At 41.6% G+C, this 26,681-nt stretch overlaps 1 protein-coding gene across 3 annotated transcripts in view; it reads right to left on the bottom strand.

Moving 5' to 3' along the window:
* peak1 (pseudopodium-enriched atypical kinase 1) overlaps nt 1-26,681 on the bottom strand; it is a 176,262-nt gene that overhangs the window by 59,974 nt on the left and 89,607 nt on the right. For all 3 annotated transcript variants that reach the window (XM_048617181.1, XM_048617183.1, XM_048617182.1), the window contains exon 2: nt 17,249-17,369. The gene's annotated coding sequence lies outside the window, so the exon portion shown is untranslated. The remainder of the gene's footprint in view (nt 1-17,248; nt 17,370-26,681) is intronic.

Raw genomic sequence — 26,681 nt, 5'->3', positions numbered from 1 at the left:
TCAGAAATGCTGCTTGGCCTGCTGTGTTCATCCAGCTCTACACCTTGTTATCTCACATTTTTCGAGCATTTTATTTCATATTTCCAGTATTTTATTTCATATTATTTCATGGTTTATTTTATCCAATAAAATGGATTTAGAAGCCATTCTAGACCAGACTGTTGAGCAGCAGTTCTGTATTTGTTCCTGTTGAAGGAAGGTCTATGGAAGTACTAAACAAAGAACTCTGGATACTGGAAATTCCGAACAAAAATAGAAATTGCTGGAGATACTCAGCAGGTCTGGCAGGATCCATTGAAAAAACGCAGTGTTAGTTTTTTGGGTCCAGTCCAGTGTTTCAAAGGATTATTGGACCAGAAACATTAACTCTGCTTTCTCTCCGCACATGCTACCAAACCTGCTGAGTTTCTTCAGCAAATTCTGGTTTTGCGTGCTATAGAAGTACTAACGCAAAGAAAGCCTGGTTGGCTGTGAAGCAGTTATCTGGCCAGCAATTATTACCTTCTTTGGGGAAAAAAAAAACAAAGGCAAGAAGCACTGTAATGGGACTGAGCCAGCTTGAATGACAAGCCGGTCAAATACATTAATGGTGCTTGTGGATGTATAGCCATCACTGAGGACTAGAATACTTTTCACCTAAGTGCCAAAAGAAAATATTTGCAGGTGGTCTTAACAAGTGGGTGTGTCCTACCCAACAAATAACAAGAAACCTGCTTAAAAAATCTTGCAAGTTTTAACCCACCATACTCCAACATATATCTGTACATACTTGGCACTCATACCAACCTGTCGCTAAGCTACTGGACTTGGCTGAGTAGAATTCCAATAGAAAGGGCGAGCATATTCTATTTGTGAACAAGTCTAGAATGCTTTGGTGGAATGACTTAGTGTAGATAACAAAGCTCTTGATAGTCATTTCCTGAAAACTGATCGGAAGAAGCAGCTCCCATTTTTCGAAATGAAGCAAATTCAAATTTACTGTTCATATTACAAATCATGACTCCTCTGAATATGGAAACTTACTATTTTTCTCTCACAGCTATTAAAATTTTAGAACTTGTATCATGGTTCGATTGTTTAAGGAACAATAGTTCCATTCGCTTACCAATATCCTAGATCCGACAATATACAGTTTGTGAAGAACGTACAGACATCATCCTGTTCAGTTAAACTGAAGCACAGCCACAGTTTACAATTGTTAAGCTTTCCATCCTTCCAAGTATTAAGCCACTTACCATACACGAATGTTGTCTCCATTTCTAGTGTTGCCATAGACCACTGCTTATTTATGACCATTGTTTAGGAGCTTTTAATTCTACAGGCAGTAATGTTATGGAACTCAACTTTAATCAGGTATCATTATATAATTCAGTACAGCTTTTTGTGTGTTTTTCCGCTACGTTGTTTGCAAGGTGTCTGGATTGAATAAATAGCATCGTCATATGGAAAAAATGCACTCTAAAAAGAATCTTGCTGCAGCGTACAACTGATGCCATAGCAACACTGCTAAAATATTGGGATCGTATGCCAGAGACTAAAGCAACCACAAGCAAAAGCTAGAAGGCACATCGTTTCAGCTGTAAATCACTTCAGCCACTGGTCAGCTGTTACCTGCCATATTTATAACCAATCTCAGACAACAATGATGCAGATCCTTAAGTGTTTCTCACATGTGGTTTAACTAAAGCAAAAAAATTTATCCTTCCATTACTTACAGCACAGATTAGTCTCACAACTATACAGGGGATACCTCATCAAACCAATTGCAGTTGATTGTTTTAATACTGGCTGGGGCATTTCTTTAGCTTTACCGTCCCAACTTTTTAAAAAAGTTATTAACGTTTAGATTAATTGTCACATGTATAATAAAAATACAGTGAACAGTTTCTTTTCACGTATTATACATAAGTGACACCATGTTCTCGCACCATCTTGCAACACTGAATATCATGCAAGATTTTTCTATTATAGAGTTCATCCTTCTCTACTCCTTGTTCCTCCTCCGCTGCTGCTCTAGTCGCCAATTGACATCGGCCGGGGTCTCTAAAATGGGCTCCAGAGTCTCTGTAACGAGCCCTGGGGTCTCAGTTCGGGCCTCCGCCACCCCCACTCCTGCAACCACTGCATCCAAACTGGGAGCCATTGGCCTGGGGACCCGCAGGTTCAGTCACTCCTGTTCCATCTGGCGCTCCTCCAGACACTGCTGCCAGTCATCGGGGTCCTCCACCATTCCTATCACTGATGTTCCTGCTCTTTCAGGCACCCAGGCCTAGCTGCAGTCTGGACCAAGGGAATCAGCCTGGGACTTGGTCCTCGCTCACAGGGATAGTTTGGGCTCGGGTGGAGCCATGTCTGCCTTGTCCTGGCATTGCTGCTGCCACTGCCGGAGGCCTCCTCCTTCACTTGGCCTCAGCCGCTGTCACTGTCACTGTCCAGGCTTTAAAGAAAATGAAGAAAAGAAAGAGAAAAAAAAAGCAAAAGTAAAAAGAAAAAGAGAAGAAACAGATGGGAGCAGATGAGCCCTGAACTCAGCCCTGCTACTCCGCCATCTTGAATGTCTTGTGGGTTTTGGATTTATTGGACAATTACCACAAATCTATTAAACTCACACTTTCACATTTTGAAAGCAAGTTTGATCTTGTTCTCCCTCAATATTAACAAGTACACTTTGCAAAGGGGATCTCTAGTCACTTGATAGCAAATGGAAGCAGGAACAATAGCAAATTTTTTTTACTCCTTAATGTAGGAACAGAGGACCAGCTGTTGCTTCAAATTAAGATCAGCTAACTCAACACAAATCAGATCAAACCAGGCACCTTCTGGCCTGTTATGATTTAGTGTCACATCACAGGATGCGTTTACTTAACTAAGCCTTCAGAAGCATCCAGACCCAATTCAAAATAAATTGTTTCAACTTCAAAAATCAATACCACATGCCTAATTGTCTGTTAATTGCTAAAACATGAAGATATACAGCATCTTGTTCTGAATGGATATCTTTATTATTTTGTCCGTTGACCATTACAATCAGCAGTTGAGTTTTACAGTGAAGTTGCACACTAAAATTACATCCATTCATTGCAGTTTCCCACCTGGATGTGTAGCTTCATGTCTTCCTGTTCTCAATTGCCTATTTTTTTCCAAATACAAGAACTGTGTCATGACTAACACATGTATTCAACAAGAATGGGCTTGAGTAACTTTAGCTAAAATAGTGTCATTTAACACTAACTACCAGGTATAGTTTTAATTAATTGGTTGTATAAGGATCTGAAAAGGTTAATACTCTAAAAAGGTAGAAAATTTCATAATGTTCCCTAGACTTATGGCAGAACCTAAAGAAAATAAAACAGAATCCCTTAAGATTCCTTCTGTTGGCATAAGAAATTTGTCTCCTACCATCAACGAGATAGGAACCGGAGACCATTCTAGATTGGCACAAATGTTTTCCATTTCTTTCAACATTAAAGAACATTGAGAGTGCAAGAGCCAGCATGGTTTGAGAGAGAAAAACAAGCAGTGAGATTGCTACTGAGCAGCACAGCCAACTTGAGCCAATCGATAAATCTGTAACTGATGCAACTTGGAGTGCAACACGACTTGATGAAGAAACAGCTGTGACAGATTCAAATCTTATGTTAGATGTGAAGGCGATTCAGAAGATAAGATAAAGCAGAATATTTGACTTCCTTTTCTTCCCAGAAAGAATTCCCAATAACTATGAGAGATATCGTGTCATGCCAGAAGCAATTACCAAATAGCAGAGGGAGGAAGTGAACGTGTTGGTTTCACTGATAATGCAATCACTGAGAACAAAGAGTCTAAACCCATAAATAAGTTGAAGTAAGACATTTACATACTTCGGCACAATTCTACAGGTGGATTGAGAATAAAGTTGTGTTGACACAAATTGAAGGTGTCTTCCATATAACTGGGTGCAAGTCACTGCAGGGAAGGGATGATCAATGTCCAAGAAATTGCCTCACTTGGAGATTCAGGATACCGCCGAAAATAAATTGCCTGGTTTAGCAGGGATGCCATCTTCCAAGGAGGAAATCTAAGAGCTTAAAGATCTCCCAGTTTAAAGGGACCTATCGATCTCAGATAGTCAAGGAAGATAATCAAAGATAATGAGGTTACACCGAACAACCAACCAGGTCTTCCAAATTCTAAGCAAGCCTGTTCCAAAAGAATAATGAAACCTCAAGATTGGCTGAATTTGGTGGGAGATAGGGTAATGACAAACATAGTTATACACACAAACATGTATAGAGTTTTTAAGGCATGTAAGTAACAAGCGGGACAGAATATCAGTGCTTTACTGGAGGCACACTGATGATGTTAGCTAGCAGGGTGACGAAAGGTCTGCAATCAAACACACCAGCTCAGCGAGCAAGTCTACAAACCTCAAATATGTATAGAATTAATAATAGGAGAAAAGCTTAAAGGAGAGATATTGCATACAGACTTTTAAGGGTTAATTCTGAGGATTGTTATAAGTCGCACCCATTTTGAGGATTTCACATAACCACGTGGATAAAATAGCCTGGGATCTCAAAGAATTGGGAGCCGACATCTAGTCCTCCTCAAAATCTTTGTAACAAGGTCCATCAGATAAATGTAGCCTATAACTAGCTCCTAACATTCACTACAAGCGATTCTTCCAGATAAACAAGAAAGTGGTTTTCCACCATCACACTATACCAGGTCAGCCATGTAGTTTCCTACACTTAGAGGATGCAGCAACTTTCATTACGACCATCAGCTTATAGTGTGGTAGGCTGTCACGTTCACACTACATTGTCCAGGCTAAAATCTAACCTACTTCCATGACCAAGAGCACAATGCTTTCTAATCAACCCTGTTACTAAGTCAATTTTTCTTCAGCTTTTTTATCAATTATATTTCTTCATGTGCTATCACACATATGATTTCTGCCACCAAAGCATTCAAAAGAATTAAATTTAATGTCTCAGAAGTTATTCTAGATTTGCAACATAACCTTATCAAATATGCTTCCCCTAAAAACATAACTGAACAAAGACCTTCTAAAAAAAACTGCATACATAATTTCAGCAAAAATTTTAACTCTTCATTATGTGAATTATATATTTGTATAGTATGTATTTTAGATTATATAGTATTTGTTTAAGAGTTCAAATTTGAACTAGTGGCATATGGCTGTTTGCCTTTTTTTGAGAAGGCATTTAGTAATTAATGCCATCAGTCCTTTTGGAATGATAATTTTAAACCAGTTTGTGTCAGAGTACAGATGATTGAAGGCCTCCTGGAGAGTTAATGGAAATTTGTTTACATTGTACAGTTTGACAAAAGGAGAAAAAAGTAAAACATTAAGACATTAGATTAGCAGAAGTCTGGATTCAATAATCGCACACTGAGAAGAAACTGACCCTTGCTGAAATATCCATTTGGATATTCAAGTGAAAGAAGAATTGTTTCATGTGTGAGCCATCTCACGACTTGAAGAGCCTGGCAGAAATCACTGACTAGGCACAAAAGAGAGAGAATGCATTCAGCACATGCAAAATTATCATCACCTTGAGAGAAAGGGAAAAAAAAATTGACAGGGAAAGAATGGACTGCCAACCAATTTCCATTCATAACAATGGTGCATGAAGCAGTTTGGCAGCAAGTCCTTTGATACAGGCACATAAACTCAAAGTAACGCAGTCTAAGTCTCCAGTATTAAAATGTCCTGACACTTTATCTGTTGACAATAAAAACCAGAATTACTCAAATACAGAGCTTTGCAACAGAAAGAAGCTGCCAATCTATTACTCCTGTCCTCTAAAAGACAAGACTCTAGGGTCTAGGCCCGAAACGTCAGCCTTTCTGCTCCTATGATGCCGCTTGGCCTGCTGTGTTCATCCAGCCCTGCACCTTGTTGTCTCAGATTCTCCAGCATTTGCAGTTCCTACTATCTCTCACTCTCAATTCTTATAAGTTTCAAGTATGTCTCCAATATGCTTTTAAAACTACTTAAGATTCTGCTTTCAGCCCTGAAGAATAATACAGTTTTAAATAAAAACTCTCCAAAATAGACCTCCTATTCTTTTGGAAATTGCCATAAACTTATATCATCTGGTTACTGAATCAGCAGCCCCTTGAATTGTTTTGCCAAGTTAACATCTTGCACCTTATAATGTTAGGCCCTCTAGTAATCTACCCTAATTTCTTGTTTCTCCAATTTTATTCAGTTTAATCATAGTTTAGCCTTCTAATCCAAAGCCTCGTTTCATCAATTTGTTCTCCTCACTGGCCTTCTAGGGAAGGATACCATAAGGGAGAGTATATTCTTAGACTGGCCTAACCAGTAATTTGTGTAGGTTGTACATTTTTCCTTTTAAGAACCTAATTATAACCCTTAAGATTTTTTTAAATGAAAAGCTCTCCTTTTTCAACATATTTTTAAAACAACAATGGCAAACCTTTACAATTAAATCTGCATTAAAAGTGTCCCTTAAAAGTTGGGGATAAAATTATTGCATTGTACTATCAAATTATCTGCAGTGGAATAAATATGCTTGCTGTATATAAAGCCATCAAGCCTTTTGTTATTCTGCAGTAGTAAAACAATGAAGGTCACATTCCAAAGCATGGGTTATTTAAATGTCAGATACATCAGTGTTTGTACAGACCAAGGCAGTTCTTGCTGTTTTAATGCCAACCTGATTGAAAAACTGCACTTTTCATGATAAAGAAAATAACTTGCTATGCACAAACATAACCGACACATCAGAGAACATATTATTAGGACTGCCAAAGAGACCATCATAATCTCTTTCAGTTCTGGAAAAATCCAATGATTCATGCAATAACTTGTAAAATATTCACACCTTACATGGGTGAAAACACAGATTTTTGAATGCAATGTCTGAGTCTAATGCAATTGGCCCAGAGGATGATAAATGTTCACTTTCCAATACATTACATGGCAATATTATGCTGACTATAGCAGAGTGCCAATAAACAAACTACTTAACTCTTTTTTTATTCATTAAAGTTTATTGTTTGACAAGGAAAACATTTCTGCCAAGTGATATCTCAAGAATAACTTGAAACTATGTACTTCTTCACTTCTCATCATCTGTGGATAGGAATTAGGGTGGGGGCACAGCAGTGAGGAATCCTTAAAACTATTCCAGCTCAACATTCACATTCTATTCCTAACCTGCACTGCCTCTCAAACATCTTCATGTATCTACTAAAGCCTCAATAAAATCTGCTTATTTTCTTCATATCTTGAAGCACTTCCTCTGGCTTCCCAATTTCTGCTACATTTTCAAGCTTTTACAACTGGTAGTATAATCAATTGCCATAATTGTACTTCTATCTCACCAAGTGAAATGTCAGAAAAGTAAAATGCAAAGCAGAGGAATTTGTGATGCCCAGTGTCAGTAAGGCAAAAGCCTAATAATTAATCATCATTAGCCCATGGAGTCATCAAAATGAACTTGTCAGCAGAATTATATAATTTTCCCAGTTTCTTTTCAAACCAGTTTCAGGTCTATCAGCAGTTTTTCTCCCAATTTCAACCATACCGAATCTCTTACACAGTTTGAGGGCACTGGCTACCAACATGCACGTCTCAGCTCTGGTGGTCTTTCACATTCTACCACCTGCAGAGAAGGCATGCAGCCCTTCAGACATCTCCACTTTCCAACACAAGTTGACAGCAACAATTAATGACTTATTAACTGTGATATCTAGCAGCTGAAGAAGCTCAACTAAGGCCTCCAGGCAACACAGCTGGTGCAGTGTTTGTTCGCCACGGGATACTTAGTGTCCATTTTGTGGGTTAAAAGGACTTTAGTGCCAAGCACACACTGGAATTTAATACAATTCTCCATTTGTACTGATGCCAGGCCTCCTTAACTCATCACAGAATCAGATTTCCAAACAGACAATCTTTAAATGTGACAATGATTTTGAAAATCATTTTCCTTATACTGAAGCCTTCTCTCTAATTAAAGCAGACTTCAATTTATTGTCATTGATCATATACGACAATCCTAATCAATTGTTACCAGAACAGACAACTTGCTTAATTCAGAGTTTCATTTCCTGCTTTATTTTGGCAAATAGACCTAATTATTTTAGAGAGGGCACAGCTTTTCTCAAAACTGTCCTGCAGTATACAGATGATGTTTTCACATTGACAGGATTGACAACAGGAGATGAATGAAGAGCTTCCAGATGTTCTGTTATAAAATGCAGGTTATGTTGCAAGCTTGTAAGAAATATGAGCAGAAATGGGCCACATGCAGCCTTTGTTCCGTTCTACCACTACCTGGTTTCGTTCTTCATTGGATACATTGTGACCTATGAATAACCTTTGAGTCTAAATTTAATTCAAGATATATTGCAAGTTCCAGGTATGGTATTTTGTACCCAATTGCTAGTAAAATATTTAAATCTGTTAAAAATGTATCTATCCAAAAGGTACGGATCAGTTCAGTCTCAGCTTTGGAAAAATGCATTTTTGCTTGTTGAGCACTGTGATCCAGTAATTTTCTTACTCAAATGTTTCAGGTCAGTGTACAATAGACTTAATGCTGAAGATGCTGAAAGTAAACATGATGGCAATACACTTTAAAGTCACCTAACACTGATTCATCGTGAAAGAGTCCTGTAAATCATTAGCAATATATACACCTGTATCTATACATGTATAAATAATTCAAACCAGCCAGTGCTTCAGTAACAAAGCAATGGTCACTCTGTCACTAAGTGTACAATATCACCAGTTCATTAGCAGCAATATTCAAAGTCACTTTAGTTAATCACAAGTGTGAACCAAAACGACCAATTCAAGGTACACGGTGCAATACAAATAAATCAGAGGGATGATCACAATTTGTATACAGAAATTAAAACAGGTCCTTATTAACATGCCAATATTGTACCGTCAGTGCGTAGCAATATACATCTGGCTAAAAGCTTTCTCAGTCAGTGTCACAGTATTCAATTTGCGATTTATTTGTTCATGGATTGTGAGCATCATTAGCACAGTCATCCCTTAATGGCCCTTGAGAAGGTGGTGAATTGCTGTAGTCCATGGAGTGTAGGTTTACCCACAATCCTGTTAGGTAGCGAATTTCAGGATTGTGACCCACCAAGAAGTTAGGGCAGTGTGGGATTTGGAGGGGAATTTCAGGTAATGGTGTTCTAATCCATCTACTGCCCTCATCCTTCTAGGAGGCACAGGTTGCAGGTTTGAAAACTACTTTCAAAAAGGACTCTATGTAGTGTGCACTGAGTAACTGTTGGAGGAAGTAGATGCTTAAGGTGATGAATGGGACTTCAATTAAATCAGGCTGCTTTATCCAGATTGTTGTTGGAACTGCATCTGTCCAGACAAGAGGACAGTATTCCACTATATTCCCGATCTACGCCTTGTAATGGTGGGGGGGGGGGCGGCGGAAGAGGTTTTGGGGAATTAGGCAGTGAGTTACTTGCCACAGAGTTCCTAGTCTCAGACATGCTGTTGTAGACAGTATTTATATGACTCATTCAGTTCAGTTTCTGGTCAGTAGCAACCCTAAAAGTGTTGATAAATGGAGGATTCAGCGATGCTAATGCCAAAAAAGACTGTCAAGGGGAGATGGTTAGATTCCCTCTAGTATGTCTGTCCTCCCAACCTGATGTAGAGAATGCATCTCAAACAGCATTGAAGACACTTCCCAAGAGCCTTAAGGTGGCATCTAAACATAGCCCAAGTTTCAGAACCATATAGAGTCAAAAGGATGACTGCCTTATACACAAGGAACTTGGTATCAGCACAAATGTCACAGTCAAAAGATTCTCATCCTTTGGTGTACGAAGGAGGAATTTGCAGATTAGATGCAATGTTGAATGAGATGAGAGGAAGCTTTCCAAGTAAGGGGCATGTGCCATGTTCAGGAGGATTTCTCCGTTGATCCCAATGGAGGATAGATTGGAACTTGGGTTGGTACAGATTGGTAAAAGGGCTCGAGTCTAAGGTCTAGGCTGAGGCCAATTCTTTGGTATGCTTCTGCAAAGGTGTTAGTCAATATTAAGCTCAAAGAAGACACCCGAGTGAGAGGAGAACTAAAGAAGCATTTCAAAGACCCCCTGAACTTTTCACTTGAGAAACGTAACACCGATGTCAATGCATGGGAGGCCCTTGTTTAGAAGAAACCAATTTTGAGGATGCTCCTGTATGAAGGGATATAATTCTTTGAGAAAACCAGCTGGCAATAGGAAGTATGAAAAAGGAAATGGAGAAATGAGTGTCAACAATTTCATGGCTAAGGACCAATGCCACCCCCAGAAACACTTCCCAAATTCATTGCCAGAAATGCAAGGGCCCACAGAATCCACGACCAGTGACACACAATTTGCTAGGTGGACAATCATACAACCATACTCATTAGCAAGTGATTGCTGATGACAACATTGCCTGACACTCAGGTGGCACACGTTTCTTGCCACCTATCAGCCCAAGCCTAAACATTATCCAGGTCTTCCAGCGTATAGGTGTGGACTACATAAGTAATTGAGGAGTTGTGAATGGGGTTGAACACTGTGCAATCACCAAATATTCCCTCTTCTGACCTTGTGACAGAGGGAAGGTCATCAACGGAACACCTGAATATGGTTCAGCTTGAGTCACTACCTTGAGGAATACCTGCAGCAATGTTTGCACTGAGGTGATTGGCCTCCAGTGACCACAACCATCTTCCTGTGTTGGAGATGACTCCAACCAGTGGAGAGGTTTCCCTGTTACCCACTGGTCTCTGTTTTGCTAAGGCTCTATAATGTCACAGTCAGTCAAATTATGCCTTGGCTTCAAGAGCAATCACTTTCACCTAAAGTTTCGCTCTTTTGTACACATTTGGAAGAAGGATGCAATGAGATCAGGAGCTGAGTGTTCCTGACAGAACAAAAACTAAGCATTAGTGAACAGGTTATTGTTGACTAAGTATCTGTCATTTTGCTAAAGATTAAGTGTAATCTGATGGGACAGCAATTGGCTGGGCTGGATTTGTCCTACTTTTTTTGTGCATAGGACATACGTGGGCAATTTTCCACATTGTCAAGAAGATGTCAATATTGTAGATGAGCTACAAGCATGGCTAGCTCTGGACTACAAGTCCTCAGTCTCAGAAAGAAAGTAGCAAGCCATTTAGGATTGAGAAGAAGAAAAATTTCTTCAGAAGGTGATGAGTCTTTGGAATTTTCTATCCCAGAGGGCTGTGGAAGTATGCTCCAGACAGAGCCTAACAGATTTCTAGTTACTAATGTCACCATTATGGAGCAAACTCAGGAATACGGACTAAGGTGGACAGATTGTCAGATCAGCCATGATGTCATTGAATGATGGAACAGTCTCCACGAGCCAAGTGGTCAATTTCTGCTCCTAAGTCTTATGGTCTTATAGTTAAATAACCATGATCTATATGCCAGAGCAGGCATGAAGGCTGAGTGGCTTACCCTGTCCCTATATTCCTATGACTAATTTGGACACATCATAACCTTGGAAGAAAAAAGTTACATTTGTTGAAATTGTGCATTGCTTATCTCATCTGTAAAAGGCAGAAATCTGTAAAAATTGCTCTAATGCTTTATGATATTGAACATTAATCCCTTAAATTACAACTTTATTAGCTCCCACGAGGAGCTCGAACAGTTCATACACTTCACTAACACCTTCCACCCCAACCTTAAATTTACCTGGACCATCTCTAACACCTCTCTCCCCTTCCTGGACCTCTCTGTCTCCATATCGGGCAACCACCTCGAAACCGATATTCATTTCAAGCCCACCGACTCCCACAGCTACCTAGAATACTCCTCCTCCCACCCACCTTCCTGCAAAAATGCTATCCCCTATTCCCAATTCCTTCGCCTCCGCCGCATCTGCTCCCAGGATGAGGCATTCCACTCCCGTACATCTCAGTTGTCCTCGTTTTTCAAGGACCGTAACTTCCCCTCCTCGGTGGTCGAGAAAGCCCTCAACCGTGTCTCCCACATCTCCCGCACCTCATCCCTCACACCCCGTCCACGCAATAAAAACCAAAAAAGAATCCCCCTCGTCCTCACGTACCACCCCACCAACCTCCGGATCCAACGCATCATCCTCCGACACTTCCGCCATCTGCAATCCGACCCCACCACCAAAGACATCTTTCCCTCCCCACCTTTATCTGCTTTCCGGAGGGACAACTCTCTCCGTGACTCCCTTGTCCGCTCCACACTCCCCTCCAGCTCCACCACACCTGGCACTTTTCCCTGCAACCGCAGGAAGTGCTACACCTGCCCCCATACCTCCTCCCTCACCCCCATCCCAGGCCCCAAGAAGACTTTCCACATCAAGCAGATGTTCACCTGCACATCTGCCAATGTGGTATACTGCATCCGCTGTACCCGGTGTGGCTTCCTCTACATCGGGGAAACCAAGCGGAGACTCGGGGACCGCTTTGCAGAACACCTACGCTCGGTTCGCAACAAACAACTGCACCTCCCAGTCGCGAACCATTTCAACTCCCCCTCCCATTCCTCAGACGACATGTCCATCCTGGGCCTCCTGCAGTGCCACAACGATGCCACCCGAAGGTTGCAGGAACAGCAACTCATATTCCGCTTGGGAACCCTGCAGCCCAATGGTATCAATGTGGATTTCACAAGTTTCAAAATCTCCCCTCCCCCCACCGCATCCCAAAACCAGTCCAACTCGTCCCTGCCTCCCTAACCTGTTCTTCCTCCCACCTATCCCCTCCTCCCACCCCAAGCCGCACCTCCATCTCCTACCGACCAACCTCATCCCGCCCCCTTGACCTGTCCGTCCTCCCTGGACTGACCTATCCCCTTCCCAACTCCCTACCTACACTCACCTTTCCTGGCCCCATCCCCGCCTCTTCGACCTGTTTGTTTCCTCTCCACCTATCCTCTCCTCTATCCCTCTTCTATCTGCCTCCCACTCTCTCCCTATTTATTTCAAAACCCCCTTCCCCTCCCCCTTTTCTGATGAAGGGTCTAGGCCCGAAACGTCAGCCTCTCTGCTCCTATGATGCTGCTTGGCCTGCTGTGTTCATCCAGCCCTGCACCTTGTTGTCTCGGATTCTCCAGCATCTGCAGTTCCTACTATCTTTTATTAGCCTCACATTTGTTTTTCTGTATATACTGATGTGTTTCATCCGTAAAATTAAGATTAGTCACACCATTGGTACATTTTTCTCTATCATAATAATCTATAATAGCATTACTCACTCAAAGCCATTATGATACCTTACATTAGAAATAATTGGACTGGTGGTTCCCAACAAAAGCCATCAATTTGGAGTACTTCAAACATTCAAACCCTTAAAAACAACCTTACAAGATACAAGAGACAACAAGGTGCAGAGCTGGATGAACACAGCAGGCCAAGCAGCATCAGAGGAGCAGGAAAGCTGATGTCTTGGGCCTAGACCCTTCATCAGAAATGGGGGAGGGGAAGGGAGTTCTGAAATAAATAGGGAGAGAGGGGGAGGCGGATAGAAGATGAATAGAGGAGAAGAAAGGAAACAGACAGGTCAAAGAGGCGGGGATGGAGCCAGTAAAGGTGAGTGTAGGTGGGGAGTTAGGGAGGAGATAGGTCAGTCCAGGGAGGACTGACAGGTCAAGGGGGCGGGATGAGGTTAGAAGGTAGGAGATGGGGGTGCGGCTTGAGGTGGGAGGAGGGGATAGGTGGGAGGAAGAACAGGTTAGGGAGGCAGGGACGAGCCGGGCTGGTTTTGGGATGCGGTAGGGGGAGGGGAGATTTTGAAGCTTGTGAAATCCACATTGATACCATTGGGCTGCAGGGTTCCCAAGCGGAATATGAGTTGCTGTTCCTGCAACCTTCGGGTGGCATCATTGTGGCACTGCAGGAGGCCCAGGATGGACATGTCGTCTGAGGAATGGGAGGGGGAGTTGAAATGGTTCGCGACTGGGAGGTGCAGTTGTTTACTGCAAACCGAGCATAGGTGTTCTGCAAAGCGGTCCCCAAGCCCCCGCTTGGTTTCCCCAATGTAGAGGAGGCCACAACGGGTACAGCGGATGCAGTATACCACATTAGCAGATGTGCAGGTGAACATCTGCTTGATGTGGAAAGTCTTCTTGGGGCCTGGGATGGGGGTGAGGGAGGAGGTGTGGGGGCAGGTGTAGCACTTCCAGCGGTTGCAGGGAAAAGTGCCGGGTGTGGTGGAGCTGGAGGGGAGTGTGGAGCGGACAAGGGAGTCACGGAGAGAGTGGTCCCTCCGGAAAGCAGATAAGGGTGGGGAGGGAAAAATGTCTTTGGTGGTGGGGGATGATGCGTTGGATCCAGGAGGTTGGTGGGGTGGTACGTGAGGACGAGGGGGATTCTTTTTTGGTTGTTATTGCAGGGACGGGGTGTGAGGGATGAGTTGCAAGAAATGCGGGAGACACGGTGGAGGGCGTTCGTGACCACTGAGGGGGGGGATGTTGCGGTCCTTGAAAAACGAGGACATCTGAGATGTACGGGAGTGGAATGCCTCATCCTGGGAGCAGATGCGGCGGAGGCGAAGGAATTGGGTATAGGGGATGGCATTTTTGCAGGAAGATGGGTGGGTGGAGGTGTATTCTAGGTAGCTGTGGGACTCGGTGGGCTTGAAATGGATATCGGTTTCTAGATGGTTGCCCGAGATGGAGACAGAGAGGTCCAGGAAGGTGAGAGAGGTATTAGAGATGGTCCAGGTGAACTTAAGGTTGGGGTGGAAGGTATTGGTGAAGTGGATGAACTGTTCGAGCTCCTCGTGGGACCACGAGGCAGCGCCGATACAGTCATCAATGTAACGGAGGAAGAGGTGGGGTTTAGAGCCAGTGTAGCTACAGAAGAGGGATTGTTCCACGTAACCTACAAGGAGGCGGGCGTAGCTTGGGCCCATGCGGGTACCCATGGCCACCCCCTTTGTCTGTAGGAAGTGGGAGGAATTGAAAGAGAAGTTGTTGAGGGTGAGGACGAGTTCGGCTAAGCGGATGAGGGTGTCAGTGGAGGGGGACTGGTCGGGCCTGCGGGACAGGAAGAAGCGGAGGGCCTTTAGGCCATCTTTATGGGGAATGCAGGTGTATAGGGACTGGGCATCCATGGTAAAGATGAGGTGTTGGGGACCGGGGAATTGGAAGTTCTGGAAGAGGTGGAGGGCGTGGGTGGTGTCACGGACGTAGGTCGGGAGTTCCTGGACCAAGGGGGAAGAAAATCGAGTCCAGATAGTTGGAGATAAGTTCGGTGGGGCAGGAGCAGGCAGAGACAATGGGTCAACCAGGACATTCAGGTCTGTGGATTTTGGGAAGGAGATAGAAGCGGGCGGTGCGGGGTTGGGGAACGATGAGGTTGGAGGCCGTGGGTGGGAGGTCACCTGAGGTGATGAGGTTGTGGATAGTTTGGGAGATGATGGTTTGGTGGTCGGGGGTGGGGTCATGGTCAAGGGGGCGGTAGTTGGTGGTGTCAGAGAATTGGCATCTGGCCTCGGCGATGTAGAGGTCAGTGCGCCATACTACAACCGTGCCTCCCTTGTCCGCGGGTTTTATGGTGAGGTTGGGATTGGAGCGGAGGGCTACACGTTCTGCGGGGGAGAAGTTGGAGTGGGTTGAGAGGAGTGGAGAAGTTGAGGCGATTGATGTCTCTACGGCAGTTGGAGATGAAGAGGTCTAGGGAGGGTAGGAGGCCTTGGGGTGGTGTCCAGGAGGAGGGTGTGTGTTGGAGGCAGGAGAAGGGGTCAGTAGAGGGGGGGTTAGGTTCACGGTTAAAGAAGTAAGCACGGAGGTGGAGGAAAAACTGCTCTATGTCCAAACGTGACCGGTATTCATTGATGTGTGGGTGGAGGGGGACAAAGGTGAGCCCTTTACTGAAGACTGACCGTTCATCCTCAGTAAGGGGGAGGTCTTGGGGGGATGGTGAAGGCTCGGCAGGGCTGGGTGTTGCTGTCTCCTCTGGGGCTGCTGGCTGTGGAGGCTGTGGGCAGAGTGACGTCGGCGTCGGCTGTGGGCGGAGTTGCGTCGGCGTAGGCGGTGGGGGGGGGTTGCGTCGGCGTAGGCGGTGGGGGGAGCGGCGTCGGCGGTGGGCAGAGCAGGGTAGGCGGCAGCAGTGGTGACGGTAGGTGCGTCCTCAGTGTCTGTGGTGTTGTTCTCGGAAATGGATGCGGTGGCATCAGCAGCGATGGTGTTCGCTGTCCCGGAAGTGGGGTACCCAGTGGTGGCAGATGTGACGTCATCTGTGGGTTCTCCCACAGTGGCCTCATGGCCAACGGCGGCGGGCACATTGTGGGGAAGGTCCTGGGTACGGCTGGGGATTTGGGAGGTGGAGGAAGCCTGTTTTGGGTGGCAGGCACCAGTAAGTTTACTGTACTTACGGTTTTTAGTGTCCAATAAAGCTGAGTAGAATTGTGAGTTCAGGTTGTGGATCCTACGAAGAATAAAAAACAGGAGAGGTCCTTTGCAGGTCTGGGAGAGGGAGGCTCTGAGCTGGGGTAGGCTTGATTGTAGTGCCCAGAGATGCCAGCGGGCTTTTCTTTTTCAAGAGGACATAATATCAATTTTGCAAATTTTAACGCCCATTGTGAAGAATATTTATCCGTTTTTAATGCTCCCTGCACAACCAGATCCTGTGAACTTCAGCAATTTTCCCATGAAAAAAATAGGTTTGACCTATCCAGGATATTCCACAAGCAAAGCTCCTCAGTCTGGTCATTTGGAGATACTATATCAATGGATATATTTGGTTTTCTAAACCTTTTATGAAGAATCTCAATTCTCTGATTAGGTCAGTTAAAGCTTTCATGGTGCAACATATTGTACAACAAATTTTGGAGCAAACATATTATGTTGCTTTTCAGTAATGAAGGAGGATGTACTAAAGATAGTGACTAGTAAGCTGTGTGTTTCCAGCATTTTCTATTTTAAATTACTGCAAGTGTTCTCTAAAGTTTGAAGCCTCAGTTGGATTTATCAGTAATTTCTAGGAAATTCTCCAATATTTTTCAACAAAGCTGCCTTGCTCTGTTCTTTTCTTCCAGCAACACATCAGCATTATAACAGTAACTCCAGAATTTAAGCAGTTAAATATCAAAATTGACTTATACATGCATTAAAACAAATTTCTAAGCCTGGTACTGAGACATTCCTAAGCATTTTGAATTGTACAATTTGTTATTAATACTATTGCATTGCTGGCTGTGAAAATTTCAGCATGCTAAACGTACAATGAAATAAAAGCTCCACTTACAAGTCTGTTCAGATTTCATCCATTACAATTTCCAGAAGGGTTCAGGAGAAGCTTCTCTGTTTCACAAAATGCTGTTTACCCCAGAGATCCTTCTCTCTTTTCAATGCCCTCTTCTCTGGTGCTAGGAAACAACAACAATCGTTACTCACTTAAGATGCCAATAGTTAAATCATCTTTTACTAAACACAGAATGCTGATGTTAAGATCTCCAACTGCGCAGGAGGATTTCTAATACAACACTTACTGCAAATTAGCTAGAACAAGTTCCTTGCAGCCCTGTGTGTGGCCTCTTGTCTGTTAAGGAATGATCTGCCTGAATCCCTTTCCTCCCATTCCTGATTTCAATACCCTGGCAAATTCATCTTGTTTTTATAGTGCAGGCTGACAGATATTTGAATTCTGCAATAGTACCACATGCCAAAAAAGCAAAGATAAAATCTAATTTCATCACTTCAACTGTGGGGCATTATCAAATTTAAGAAAGGTGCAATTTTTGTACACTAGTATGGCTCAATTTTTTTTAATAAAAGCGACTGTTTAACACCACCACAACAAAAAAAAAAGTGGGGGTGGGGGTTGGGGGGAGAAAAAAAAAAGAGTGGGGGAGAAGCATTTTCAGCTCAGTTAAAAGGACACAGTTCCTGATAAACAGTGATGAATGTAGCTAGACTAGCTTTCTAACATACATCGCCTATTGACACCATATGGTGCAATCACCACAATTACTTCAAGTAATGATCCTGAAAATAGCTAGGTTTCCATGCAAAAAAAAATGTATAACTTAATCAGATTTAAAGATAATCTATTTCCAAATATATTTCTATAATACCAGAGTTCAATTACTGATGGTTAACTTAGCTAACTAGGTCATTTTTTTTTAAATAAATGGGGTTCCCTTGCATTAACCAATCATGCCTTCACAGAAAATTACGATTGAAGGATTTTTCTTTCTTTAATTCTATTATATAGGGAACAGTAGAATGAAGGCACAGGCACAGTAGATTTCAATCAACTACAGCCATCACATGCTTATTTTTGCAAAAGAAAACATTCTTAATTTGTTAACTTTTGCAGTCAAGCTCCCTTTTGTTCAGAAAAACAAATGTCTTATACCAAAGTAATGTTCTATATAGAGAGATTTGGCATGGCTTCCCAATTAACAATTGTGTCATCTACAGCTAACCTAGTTTACTCAAAACCCCATGCTACATGAAATTATGACATTAGATTGTTATGAATAGTATTACTTTACACATTAATAAATTCAGTTATTAATATATTACATAACAATGTTGGGGGGACTCTTGAGTGCAGTGGTAGTATCTCTACCTCTGGGCAAGGAGTACCAGGTTCAAGTTCTACCCAGTCCAGATATTTGTCATCTCATGTCTGAATAAGTTGATTAATATTACCCTTAACAGTGTTGCAAATTACTAACTAGAAGGGCAGCTCAACAGACAAACATCCCAACACATTACCTTGTAATGATTCATCCAGTGAGATTATGCAAATGTACTTTCATAACAGCTGGGATGTTATCCAATGCACAACATTTTGACGTTATTGACCTGGGCCAACTGAGCAAGTCAAATTGTGCCTTTATTATTTGCCCTCAGATCTTAAATGCATACTTTAGGGATTGAATGGTTATTTTATTTTCTGAAAATAGTGAATCAACATCCTTCATTTTGAGACGGAGATCAAATCTTTATCCTTTTAAACTATAGAAAACACATACTGGAACAGAGTTTAATATCATCATCAGGAAAAGGTGATGAAGACACAGACACAAAAGATATACTAGGAAGCTGGAAGGCTGTATAATGGCAGGGGACAGCAGGATCAGCTTAGGTCACACTTAACCAAATCTTTCAGTCTCCCAATCACCAAAGCACAAACAACCAAAGACATATGTCTGGACCATGTGAAAGTCCAGACGGCACTCTCCTACATAGGATTTGCCCAAGATGTTTGATCTAATCTAGAATTGGAGACTTCAGACAATTCCAATGGACTTATTTGAATATCTGACCAAGAAATGTTTAACAAAAAAGAAACCTTTTAAAAAGTAAAGTCATTGGCATGTAAGCTCAGCTAGGACCGCCATAATTCAGTCTAGTCCTTTAAACTTACTGCAAATTGGTATCTTTTGATTTTCTAAACACCAGAAGGGTACCCCGAGAACTCACGCTGATAACCCTGCTATCCCATCCCCAATTCCCGTCCAACTTCTATTGCCAGATCCAATTATCCTGCCCCAACCAGATCACCTCTGTACCACTCAACCACACCCCAACACCAAATACCTGTCTGACCTATTCAGCCATTCCAGCCACTTCACCCAACCCATCCGCTTAACCACATCAACTTAGCCCCACCACCCTGTCCCCCAGCTAACCTCAAGAGTTTGAAAAAGACAGTCCATAATAGTTTGCATTAAAGAACATCTGACCATGCTTTCTATAAAACAGTGTATGAAAGGAAAGGGAAGTTACTCACTTAAACCAAATCTAAAGTTGAATATTAAGCCACCAATGCAAAACATAACATAACAATCAGTGAGGTCACTCATCCAATCTTCCAGAATCTGGGCACTGCTGGCAAGGACGTATTTGTTGCTTGTCCCTAACTGGCCTCGAGAAGGCAGTTGTGAGCAGTCATCTAGTTTGAACTGTTGTATGTACACTATTAATACTATGAGGAAAGGAGTTACAGGATTTTAAACTAATGACAGTGAAGGAACAGAGAGATAGTTTCAAGTCAGGATTGGTACGTGGTTTGGATATATGTGGAGGCATCTGCAGGCATCCCAATCTATTTCTGATAATTTGAAGTTTGAACTGAACCTTTAATACAAGTGGGGACTAAGAATTTCATTACAACTGTTGCCTGCAACAAAGACATAAGTTGTGTACTCCGCCACCCAAACTGCAAGTATCTCAAAATGATAAATGCAGCAGTGAAACAGCATAGACATTTTTAACGAAGTATTTACTTTATAGATAGACAATCGGGGTATTTTTAAGAAAATCGAAAGATAGCAGTTTGGCACTGGGTTTAAAGGATTCAACCCAATATGGTTGTCTTACCCTAGTTTCCAAAGACTTTGCTTTTAATTTTGAAAATTAAACTTGACCTCAACATCTTGCATTATATTTGAAGTTGTCTTAGTTAATACCAAGAAAAATTGAGAAATTGCAGATGAGTGAGAGGGTGATTAGCACTCACTGAGTAAACAGTACAAATCCATACCCACAGTTACCAACATCATGAATTCCTGAGCTCAGAAAGAGCTGAATTTTTTTTAAAGGAGAATACTTATACATTGAGACGCATGTGGAAAATCTGAAATGCCAGTTATTCCACCTCTCTCATTCATCATTGAATTCACCAACAGAGGACTCTAAGCTGGTCAGGATAGTAAAGAAAAACTGAAAGGAATATACTAATTGTTTTTAAAAGCAAGAGGAAATGGGGACTGCAGAACCAAAGAACTCCAACCAGTCAAAGACATATTCAATAGAGACTGCACTGGCAACACAGATGTCACAGTGCTTGAAGACTGATCACAAATGAAAACAATACAGTATGGGCACTCCTTTATCTCATGAGTAGGGTCTCAGCTTTCAGAATCAGTATTAATTTTCTGTCCTGTAATGTTTGCATGGATGTTTTTCTATTGATTTGTAGTTATGAATTTTATATACCATAATATAGTAAATATACAAACAGGAAAAAATTTCAATAAATATTTGTATCAGGAAGAGTGGCATTTATACGACCTAACTTCCTCAAGCAGCTCAAAGCATACTCGAGTGCTGGGTAAATTTGCATGCCAATGCATAGCTTTTCTGATGTGCAAAGCATTGGGATTTCATTTATACCCCTGTTTCAATATAAAGTGATTCATTGGGTACACATCAATACCAAAAAAATTGCAGTACAACTGTGATAAGTACCAAACACACCATAGCTCTGGGGGGCAAATCCATTTCAGAGCTCACAATGGTTTGAGCTCCCAAAACAGTTTACTAACCCATTTCTGTATTTGGTATTGAGACTCCTCAGAGTGGAAAATGTTCTTTGGACCAAAGTTGAATTTCATAGCACTCTCTGTAATATTTATGTCGAAATGTTTGTAAAGCACTGTTACAAATTTTATGAATAAAGTATGGTTTTGGTTTAAAAAAAGTTTACTAATCTTGTTTGAACATGTATTACACATTGGCATTTTCTAAGATTCAGGAGTATGTGCTAAAAGACATACTAAAGCATGGGGCAGTAGCAGCCAAGGACTCAATGGAGAAAGGTCACTAATGGAGGCGCTCTTACCCTAGTACACCAAAGAGCTGGAAACTGCCCCAAATCTCCAAAGAATTTTTGGCGTGAAGATAAATATACTATACTGAAATAAACAGACCTACATTGCATAATTCAAATTTGACACTGCATAATTTTACAAATTTTATGAATGAAATACATTGTTGAAAGAAAAAAAGATTCTTCCAGAATCATATCAACTTGGCTAACATCGCTTTTTGATGTGTCTGAAACTGACAGTGCAAAGCACTGTCAACAACTCACGAACGCAGAGCACCACTTTTGGCATCAACTTGGTTGCAGTAGTTGTCAGAAAGATTACAGAGTTTGTCCCAGTCCATCTTTGAACTTCATTCCTGATTTTCTGCCAGTGTTTTCTGCCTTGGCCTTCATTTGTCTCAAGGTATCCACTAGGTAGTGGGATTATTTGCCCATTGCTGGCAGCTTGGTTCTTGAGTGTCAGAGTGTGTACACATGCTGGCATGCTTGCACACTGCATATCTGGGGACAAATTCTCATTCCTTTGAAGATTTAGCCCGGGGCTGAGGGGAACACAGTTTGTCAGCACAATGATGTACAGCACAGGACTTGCCTATTGGGAGGCTGTGTACAGACAGAATGAGAGTTGCATATTTGGCTCTCCTTCATATTGCTCCTGGCCAGTATGGTGGGCTGAACGTGAGAAGAAAACTAGCACACAAAAAGTGAAAAGCGTGCTAATGCTGACATTGCATTTCTTGTAATGTCAAATTTAACTTGTTATGTAATGCAGCTTTACAAATCAGATATACTTATAAGGCAAAAAAATCCACTTTTTAAAGGAGGCAATTGCAAACCAGTTTACGAGACAATGACTACACAACGCTTAAAAATCTTGTTCATTTTGAAATGTTGCTGTGAGCTGCACAATTCGCTAATGTAGCAACTAAATTTACAGTTAGTTAGCTTTGATATTGTTATATTACCACTGGCTCCAAAAGCCAAACAAACAATATTAGGCACGGAGAATAAAGCTGATGAAATTTGTTAGATTGTGCCAAGGAACTGATTTTCTCTCAGATTTGGTGACTAAAGCTGTCTGACTGAGCTTGATATAGAACAGTATATTAATAATGCTGTAAGTTAGACACCCATGTGAGATATATTCCCCTGTCCAATCTTTGGTGCACCATGACATCACTTGATGACACCTTAAATTAAACTGCAACATGCTTATACACTGAATGATGTGTCATGGCCAGTCTACATAAATATTACTTAATTGTTGACACAAATTTAAACAACTTTAATGAAGTAGAGTTTTAAAGTTAACATTAAGCATAACAAAAAGTTTTAAAACACAAGCCAAAGGGCTCCTGTGCACTGCAGCACTAAAATGCAGCACCAGAGCTTCTGGACTCATTAAAGTACATCTAAGCTGGCAAGCTATGATTGTCACCACAATCAGTGCGATGTACTGAAACTGGCCAAAATTCCTCTGTGATAAGTGCTAGTGAGAAACAGTCAGATACTTACAAATGGAGACAATGCTGGCAATACTGTCGAATAAGAGGCAAACTAATTTAAGATCAAGTTTGATCAGTGGTTCAAATACCATTTCAAAATGTACAGTTATATTCTAGGCTGAAGGAATGCTTCAGTGTTAAGCAGAACAAACTGAGGCTTCTTTTCTGTTCTGTTGGTTCAATTGGATATTATCGATCCCACAGCAATATTTGAAGAACAGGGAGTTCTTTCAGTTTATTTCTCAACACTATTCCCTCAACCACCATCCAAAATAAAGCTTAACTTAACGTTCATCTCATTTTTCACTTCCAAATGATTGCCTGCTTTTGGCTACATCAGAAATAATTCATTAAAATACACCCACTCAGTGTGTAGCTCCATAAAAGTAAACTATTTCTTTCTTTTTAATTGCTCCTGGTAAAGGAGAAATGCCATTTTCCATCAGCTTACTGCAGTTAGTTTGAAATGAGCTATCATCGAGGAGTAGGACAGGACAGTTCAGGGAAACAAAGCAGGATTTAAAAAAGGAAAGCAAATAATGTAGGAAAATAAAGGGAATATTGCAAGGGAGGAAACTGAAAACTAAACTGTGCCTTGTGTTTCAGGTAGTAAAGCACATCCTATTTTTTGTTGAAATCCTATAACAACACTTGCACTTGACATAAGCTGTGCAGAAAACCACTCCAAGCTCACAGTCCACACATAAAAACATCCAGCAATTTCACAGTGTGTTCCAATATCAACAGTTTCTTAAATAATGCTTCAAGGATCACAGATTAACAGCAGAACTTAATTACCAAGGTATGCCTGAACGCGTTCATTAATCACAATTCCTAATATAAATAGTTCATTTTAAGCTTTTCACCTCAATCAAATGTGTTGAACAGTAGCTGAAAATTGCTCTGAAGATAATGGTGTAATATTGAAAATGCTATGATATGAATACCTAATTGCAATTGAAATTAATGCAGGAAATCACATTAAATGCTGAAATAAAAACAGAAAATTCTACTCAAAGACAGCTTAGTTAGATATCACATATGGAAAAAAGAAAATGGAATTTATCTCTCTATCACTAATCAGAAATGGAAGATGCTAATTCTAACTAAAAAGTGCAGAGTTCTGTGACTTTATGGAAAAGTAGCATCAAGAAAGGGTGAAAGGGAGCAATGACTAAGCAAAGTGGGTGCAAGGTAAAGTGAGTATTGAAACAAAACACAGGTCCAAAGGAGGCACAAAGGATCACAGCAGAATAAGAGACTGGGGAAAGCATGGTGGATTGCAGACCCTCATGACTAAGGAACAAAACCCCACCAGTCATTCAGCCGAAGGCATATTTCAAGCAAGGAACTGACCCAAGGTATTCTGCCCCTGACCATCTGTGATTCTACTTGTCCTCAGTTAACTGCCTGACATGATGCTGGCCTCGATGGGAAATTGATTTTACTGGCGTAGCACCAGTATTTTTGAATAATATGGGAGCAAATTAATGCAGATGCCGGAACCTGTACTGAAACAAATGCAAGAGATCACAGCAGGTCAGGCAGCATCCATGGAGAGTGCTCTGATGAAGAGTCATCCAGACTCGAAACGCTAGCTTGCTCTCTCTAGGGATGTTGCCTAACCAAATGTGATCTTCAGTATTTGATCTTCAGTATCTTCAGTATTTCAGTACTGATCTTCAGTATTTGTTATGAGTATATTTGGCATAAATATAAATATAATATGTGGTGGGCATATCATTAATGTAAATGTTTAAAAAAAAATGAGAGCACCAGGACACTGCCCTGTGGGAGACCACTGAGTATCGTCCGTCTCTTGTTTGGAAATGTCAACAGCATCCACTGTAACTATCACAGCTGAGACTGTTTGAGCACCAGTCCATGTTACAAAAAGTATTGTCAGCTGACAAAAAGTCTATGAAAGTGGCTTTAGCCTTTAACTTATGATGAAAGCCTTGAAAGCTTCTTCACAGCAAATAATTAAAACCAGTCTGCTCTTTAGAGGAGGATGAATCAATTGTACAGCAAATTCATAAAATAATGAGCTGCCCTGGAATTTCTGGATTGCGCAAAGCAGTGAACTAGGGCCCGCTGTTATCAGGGTTATCTGCTGACTTTATTTTGGTATGATTATTACCTTCACCTTGTATCAGAGTAGGAGAAAGTGACCATTCCCCATCACAATTGATCAGAGTGCAGTAGCCATTGTTTTACCAGTGCACCAAGATGGTTGGGGGGGGTACGAACTTCTGTTGGATTCCCACTTGCTTTGCCATTTTTTGTGCTTGCCAGACCAGCATCTAGTTCCACAAGGGTGACAGAGGGGAAGACTCTGGACAACTTAGCAATATCTTTCTAGGATATGGAAACCACGTGATTTGTCAAACGTGATTACAAGTGGAGACACATTCTGACTTGAAAATGGCAAGGCACTGCACTCAATGTGCTAAATGTCCCAACCTGTGGAGTAAACGTACACCAGGCTGTGACTATGGAAACCCGGACCAAACGACACCGCCCATGGTGACATCTATAAGGCTCTTATGGCACAGTGGTAGTGTCCCTGCCTCTGAGCAAGGATGCCTAGTTTCAACTCCCACCTGGTCGAGCAGTGTGTCATGTCATATCAGAACAGATTTATTAAGAGATTTCCCCCACCCTAACATCTTGCCCCAAACTCAGCTTCGAGTGTAAATAAAAACCAAAAGAACTGCGAATGCTGTAAATCAGGAACAAAAACAAAGTTGCTGGAAAAGCTCAGCAGGTCTGGCAGCACCTGTGAAGGAAAAAACAGAGTTTTTAAGCTTTTCAGCTCAATCAAATGTGTTGAACAGTAGCTGAAAATTGCTCTGAAGATTATGGTGTAATATTGAAAATTCTATGATATGAATACCTAATTGCAATTGAAATTAACGCAGGAAATCACCAAAGGAAAAAACAGAACTGAGGAAGGGTCACCGGACCCAAAACATTAACTCTGTTTTTTCCTTCACAGATGCTGCCAGACCTGCTGAGCTTTTCCAACATCTTTGTTTTTGTTCAGCTTTGAGTGTGACATCCATAGGTTACACTTATTCTCCAATGGGGCAATTAACTAATTGGGGGAAGTTGACATTACAGCTATGATGACAGCTTCTGCTCCTAAAAGCCTTATGAAAGAAGAAAACAACTTCCATTTGAGAAGGATTTTCAACATTCTCCATGGATAGCCTGCAGTGAGAAAGTGGATTTCTGACTAATATGTATTTTACATGTTTGTTGAGATGGCTGTAACCACTTCAGTAAGAATGTTCGTTCTTGTGAACAGATCATTATTCAAAAGAAAAAGGTTCTTCAGAGAGGTAAGTGGATGGTGAACAGGATTAGGAAGCCAGCATCAAAAAAATGGCCTAAGCAGCTGACAGCTCTTCTGTCAATGGAATACAAAAGGTAGATAGGACACACAAAAACCATCAGGACACTAAACTGCATGTGAGGAGTGAGTGCTAGACAGGCTAGTTACTTTCAGCAACTGGGACATAGTCCCAGCTAACTGAGGTAGGCCTTCTAAACAATCCACCTTAGCACTCAACCACTTTCATGGCATTCTATAATTTACTTCCAGG

The sequence above is a fragment of the Rhincodon typus genome, chromosome 36, assembly GCF_021869965.1.
Source record: "Rhincodon typus isolate 14 chromosome 36, sRhiTyp1.1, whole genome shotgun sequence".
In the NCBI taxonomy this organism is placed as follows: domain Eukaryota; kingdom Metazoa; phylum Chordata; class Chondrichthyes; order Orectolobiformes; family Rhincodontidae; genus Rhincodon; species Rhincodon typus.
Note: the sequence above shows the minus strand (reverse complement) of the source record. Positions and strands in the feature narration are given on the sequence as shown.